This window comes from Puma concolor, chromosome A1 (assembly GCF_028749965.1).
Source record: "Puma concolor isolate L17-30 chromosome A1, mPumCon1.1.hap2, whole genome shotgun sequence".
Classification (NCBI taxonomy): domain Eukaryota; kingdom Metazoa; phylum Chordata; class Mammalia; order Carnivora; family Felidae; genus Puma; species Puma concolor.
Genome location: NC_141667.1, coordinates 242063826 through 242069825, shown reverse-complemented (window position 1 = coordinate 242069825; position 6000 = coordinate 242063826).

The window sequence follows — 6000 nt, the reverse complement described above, 5'->3', positions numbered from 1 at the left end:
TTATGACAGTTGACAAAGGAACTACATCAGCAGTCTATATTTAAAAAGCCTTCCTCCTTGCAGTTTTCTTCAGTGTCCCTGGGCAATGTTTTGGTTATCTCCTGGAGCATTTACATTTCAAAGACACGATAAGATTTACAACATCAAGAAACAGAGAAGGAATGCAAGTTTTCTCCTAGGAGTTTTGGGGTAATTGCCATTTAAATTTTTCTTCTTAATAGGGGCCAAAAGACCTGGGGTATTTTATCTGTTTTCTCATCAATTACCATAACATCCTCCTCTTCATTTTTATCACTTTCTCAGAGATTCCATCTCTTAGCGTCCTAACCAGGCTTTGTCACATGTGCCCAGATCTTCATCTGAGGAATCCTAGGCTCTCCTAGCTTTGTAGAACACATGCCCATGCCTCTAACTTCTTATCCTGCTCTCCCACCTGTCTGTAGCCCTGAAGTTCTAAGAGTATTGGACACTCACGCATCCTTCTCTCATCTCAGCTGTTCTAATTTTCTATTTTGAGCTCCAGCCTCTAGTTGGGCATCAATGGCCACCAAACTGTCCATAGTAGAGACCAGCCCACAGCAGCAACTATGAGCTGCCTTTCTCTTCTGCATTTTCCAGGTGTCCCCATACTCACACAGCGGTCCACAAGCATCTGACATCCGGCCACCCCTCCCTGCACAGAGACCCATGTTCAACTTGGGATTTCCCCACAGATGCCTCATTCCTAAGGCTCATTTCTTCAGGCTCTGGCTGGTTGACCAATTGTTGGGTTGCAACCATTTCAGAGTTTCCTGAGTATAATCTGAAACTGGTCCCTATATGCAGAGGACAAGGAGAGACCAAAGAAAGAGGAGGCCACTCCAGGTTGATAAGTGGCAGTTTTAATAAGTAAAGGGAACTTGTATGTGAGGTTTATCTTGGGTGGCAGCAAGATGAGTGGATCCCCACCCCCACCTGCCAAATCTTAAAAGTTTATAAAGAGGCCTAACTGGGTTCAGTCACGTATTGGCAATACATCACATCTCAATGCTATGTCCTTGGAACAGCCTCTGGGATCAGGAAAGGCAAGTGGAACCCACATTCCAAGGACAGGGGTGGGGTGGGTTAGGAGCCTCTGAGTGTCCAGATTCAGCTCACAGGTGAACCAGCAGTCATGTCTTTTGGATGACCTACCCCACCACCCTCTGAGAGAGGTTAATGGGGTCCTAGCACCTTCCAGATGCTAATAGCGTGGCAACTCTCCAACAATGAAAAGATCATAGTATAAAATTTTTTTGAATGTATCTGTCCCTATGACCATGTTGCAGAACTAAGTCTCCATGGCACACATTTGGGAACAACTAATAAGATAAATAGAATCCTCAAGAAATCACCTTTCTGTGTTTCCCCTTCTCATGCATTACTAATCATAGCTGAATAATCTAATTCTATGTGGCTAAGACCAAAGAAGCCAAGAAAACAAGGGTATTTAGGCAGCTATTTGGATCTTTTCAGTTCCAAATCTAGGTTATCCTGTGAACTGCACACTTGATGTCTAATGCTGTTCAAACCCACCAATAAGTTGCTTGGATGCTCCATTTCCTTTTATTTTGTAGAAACAGTTTATATGCTGCATTTGAAAACAGAACTTATAACCAATATGAGATTTAGCAGAAATAGCTTGACTTCTCTGAGTTCTTAGGAAAACTAAGAATTCAGATCACTTCATTGCAGCCTCTCAAGTATTTCACAGCCAGAGCCTCTGCTCCATGCTTCTCTCATATTGTGCATTGTCTGCCTCCCCACTGCTACCCAGACACCCCAAGGTTAATAAAATGTCTTCAGAACTAATCACAAGGAAATATGGTTCTAAAATAGTGCTTATGAAAATGGAGCATTTGATGGTAATATCCAGTTATGAGAATATCAATAGATTTTTTTAAATATAAACCACATCCTAAAAGGTGGTCAATCATATAGGTCTCCTTTAGGTTGCCGACGAATGACAGAAAACTGCCTTTGGCATCTGATTTCCTTTTTAGATGTTAGAAGCTCTCTGTATGGTTTGCTGGGCTGATGAGCTTAGAGAGCTTGCATTAGTTTCTATTAGCTCAGGATTCTCCAGAGACACAGAACCCATAGGATATTTAAATATAGAGAGATTTATTTTCAAGAATTAGCTCACAAAGTTGTTGGGGCTGGCAAGGCCAAGATCTACAAAGCAGGCCAGCAGGCTGGAGTCCCAGGGAAGACTTGATACTGCAGCTTGAGTTGAAAGAGGTCTAGAGACAGAATTCCCTCTTCCTTGGGGGACCTCAGTCTGTTTTCTCTTAAGTCCTTCAACTGATTGGATGAGGCTCACCCACATTATTGAAGGTAATCTACTTTATTCAAAGTCTACTGATTTAACTGTTAATCATGTTGAAAAACAGTGCTTTCACAGCAATATCTAGACTAGCATTTGACCAAAAACTGGATGGTACGGCCTAGCCAAGTTGACACAGAAAGTTAACCATCATAGACCTTTAGTCAGAATTTTCTTTTTTAAAGTTTACTTATTTATTTTGAGAGAGAGAAGAGTGTGCATGAGCAGAGGAGGGTCAGAGAGAGAGGGAGAGAGAGAATCCCAAGCAGGATCCACACTGCCAGTGCAGAGCCCGACATGGGGCTTGAACTCACAAACTGTGAGATCATGACCTAAGTTGAAGTCAAGAGCCAGATGCTTAACTGACTGAGCCACCCACCAGCCCTACTCAGAATTCTCTAAGAGCTGAAAGGTTGCATCAGAAGTAAGATGAAATTATTGAACTGAGACCAGCTTTTTTTTTGCTTCTGTGTGGCATGTCTTTTATTGATTGCTGAAGTGGAGCTGAGGGGTGCCCCTGGCAAAAGATCGGGTTCACAACCAGTGTCAGCCCAGCCCCTTGGGAAGGTGGAGGGTCCAGGACAGCCCAAGGCCTGGCTTCTCCAGTCTAAAGCCAACTCAGCTCATATTTCCTGGCCATGTAGGGAGGGAAAGAAATAAAAGAAAGGTGTCGTTAAGTTGCCACACAGGTGCTGATAAGCTTCCATAGGCATTCCGAGAAGAGGTGGTTAGTATATGAGATTCAAACAGCCTATAATCACCTAGACTAGTAGGATTTCCATTCACTTGCTCACCATGGGAACAATATGATTCTTACTGCAGATGAACCATCTCTCACACACTCGTGATGGCATCAAAACCAAATAACCCATCACACAGAAGTGGAGAACAACCGACAAAGACTAGCATTTGCTGAACTGAACTGGAAAATCTCCCAAGGAGATCACAGTTGTTCGTGTCCTAGACTGTGTCTCTGGGAATTAGAAATTGGCATTATGAGGGGCACCCGGGTGGCTCAGTTGGTTGAGCATTCAACTTTGGCTCAGGTCATGATCTCACAGTTCATGGGTTTGAGCCCCGCGTTGGGCTCTGTGCTGACAGCTCAGAGCCTGGAGCCTATTTCAGATTCTGTATATCCCTCTCTCTCTGCCTGTCTCTGTCTCTATCTCTCTCTCTCTCTTTCTCACTCTATCAAAAACAAACATTAAAAAATTTAAAATAAAAAAAAGAAATTGGCATTATGCTGTAAATGGTGTTCCTTCAGCCTTCAATCCTCTCTGCTGATTCAGAACCCCAGCATCTACAGAGGTTCTCCAGCAACCCTGGCATGCCGGGAGAAGTCTCCATTCCTTCCTCCCTCTGCTCCAGCCCTGTCACACTCCACTGCTAACTCCCTGTCCACCAGACACCAAGGATCATCACCACTTCCTGCAAATCCCTGCTGAACCTCAGTTTTCATGAGGCATGGCCACTGTGAATGCACAGAACTTATAGGTGCCAAACCCAGCTTTGGAGGTGTGGGGGACAGACTTCTGAGCTTTTACTCTCAGTCCTCTCTCTTCCTTGAGCCAGAGGTGCATCCATGAGCTGGGCCAAAGACAAACTGGAATGACAACACATTGCACGGCTCTTCCAATGACTAGCGTTTTTGTACTGGACCAACCTATGCATACCTCATTCTTTCTTCCCTGCAAGGAGATGTCTCCACCCAACCTCCTTACTTTTGGTCTGCCCCACAAGTTAACCAGACATGCCCAGGCAGGTCCTACTGTTGGACACAATTTAGGCTCAAGCTGGATTGCAATGTGTTCTCTTCCCCTTGTGTAAACACATGCACATATCAGTTACCTATAAAAATATAGAAATAATTAGAAATGTTGTCGCTTTGAGGTCATGACAATTCAATAAGTTGTTTGTAGAATGAATCTAAAACCTTTTCATGAAAAGCTGTATTTTTTTTTTGTTTTTTTTTATTCTTTTTTTTTTATATGAAATTTATTGTCAAATCGGTTTCCATACAACACCCAGTGCTCATCCCAAAAGGTGCCCTCCTCAATACCCATCACCCACCCTCTCCCCCCTCCCACCCCCCATCAACCCTTAGTTTGTTCTCAGTTCTCAACAGTCTCTTATGTGAAAAGCTGTATTTGGATGTCAATATTTACAGGTTACTTGAAGCCAGCACATGGCTGAGACACTCAACTTGCTGTTGGTGAATGTGTACTTCAGGCTGTCTGCTTTGGAGTATAACTGGCCTGTGCTTACTCACACACACTCCCACATCCCCTTCTTCCTGGGAACGAGAGCGGCCTTTTTCCAGAGAATTGCTATGAGACATTTGCCCTTTAGTCTACAGATCTGAGCCACAAGAGCAAAGCACCCATTTAATTACATGCAATAAAACTACCACATAAGTATGTACAAAGGCAAGATAAAGGTTCTTAGACCATAAAGTGTTAGAGTCAGAAGGGATTTTAAAGAGCATCTAGTCCAGGGCCCTTGACCTTGGCTACACATTAGAACCACCTGGGGATGCAGCTCACACCAGGCAAATAGAGTCACTCTCTGCAGGTCCAGGCACAGGTATGCACAGGCTGAGGGCCAATGACCTGGTCCAATGGTTCTCAAGCCCACTCATTCATAAGAATTACCTGGGGAACCTTATAAAAATAAACTTCTGGGACCTATCCCATACTTATTTCGGTGTGGGGTTTTTAAAGCTTCCAAGAGATTCTGTGATCAGTCAGGTTTGGGAACCATTCATCTACCCAGTTCTAACACTGTCCTGAGGCCACAGATAGGTTAAGTGTCTTGTCGTAGCAAATATGGTCAGCAGATAAGAAAGCCAGGACTAGAATACCGTTGTACAGGTTCCCAATTCAGCATCATTTATGAAGTAATTATTAAGTCTTTCAGTCTCTCAAGCTGGAAAGAAATATCTACTTTTACATTTTAGGTTTCACAAAAAAATTTGAACAATGTTTTGTCTTTTTCTATTTCATCAAAAGCTCCTCACATCTAGAAAATCCAACTGCAAAATGAGTTTTTTCAGTAGTTTATAAGATACTTTCCTAATTGCAAAAGTCAATCATTAAAATCAAAGGTTATGAAGGGAGATTGTGAAATCTCCTTTTAAAATGATATTTTAAAAATATTCTTTCATTTCTCCAAGAGAATTTAGATGTGGAGGCAACTACTACATGCCAATCACCATGGCTGTGTCCCTGAGAGACTTAAGCAGCAAAGAGCATAGTCCTTTGATGGGGAGACAAGCAAATGAAAAGAAGCAATCAGGGACTATGAATTCATTAGTCCTCTGGAGCAGGTAGAGTGTGAGGTGAGCTGTTACTCAGAGAATGACTCATGGAAGAAGCAAGTCTTGAGAAGTAAAACATGATGTTTCCAAATCCAATCCAGCCCTAGGAGTCAGGAAACATTCACCATTTGTTTTTTCTCATAATGTCGTGGTTTGTTGTTTCTTTGTGCTAATTACCATTGGAGTTTTTTTGTTGTTGCTTCTTTTCTTTCACTGGCAGGTTTTGTTTTGTTTTGTTTTGTTTTGTTTTGTTTTGTTTTGTTTTGTTTTCTGGTTTGTTTGGGATTTGTCTTTTGTCTTTTACTAAAGTCGTCCTTTGCTCAGTCAGAAATGAACTATT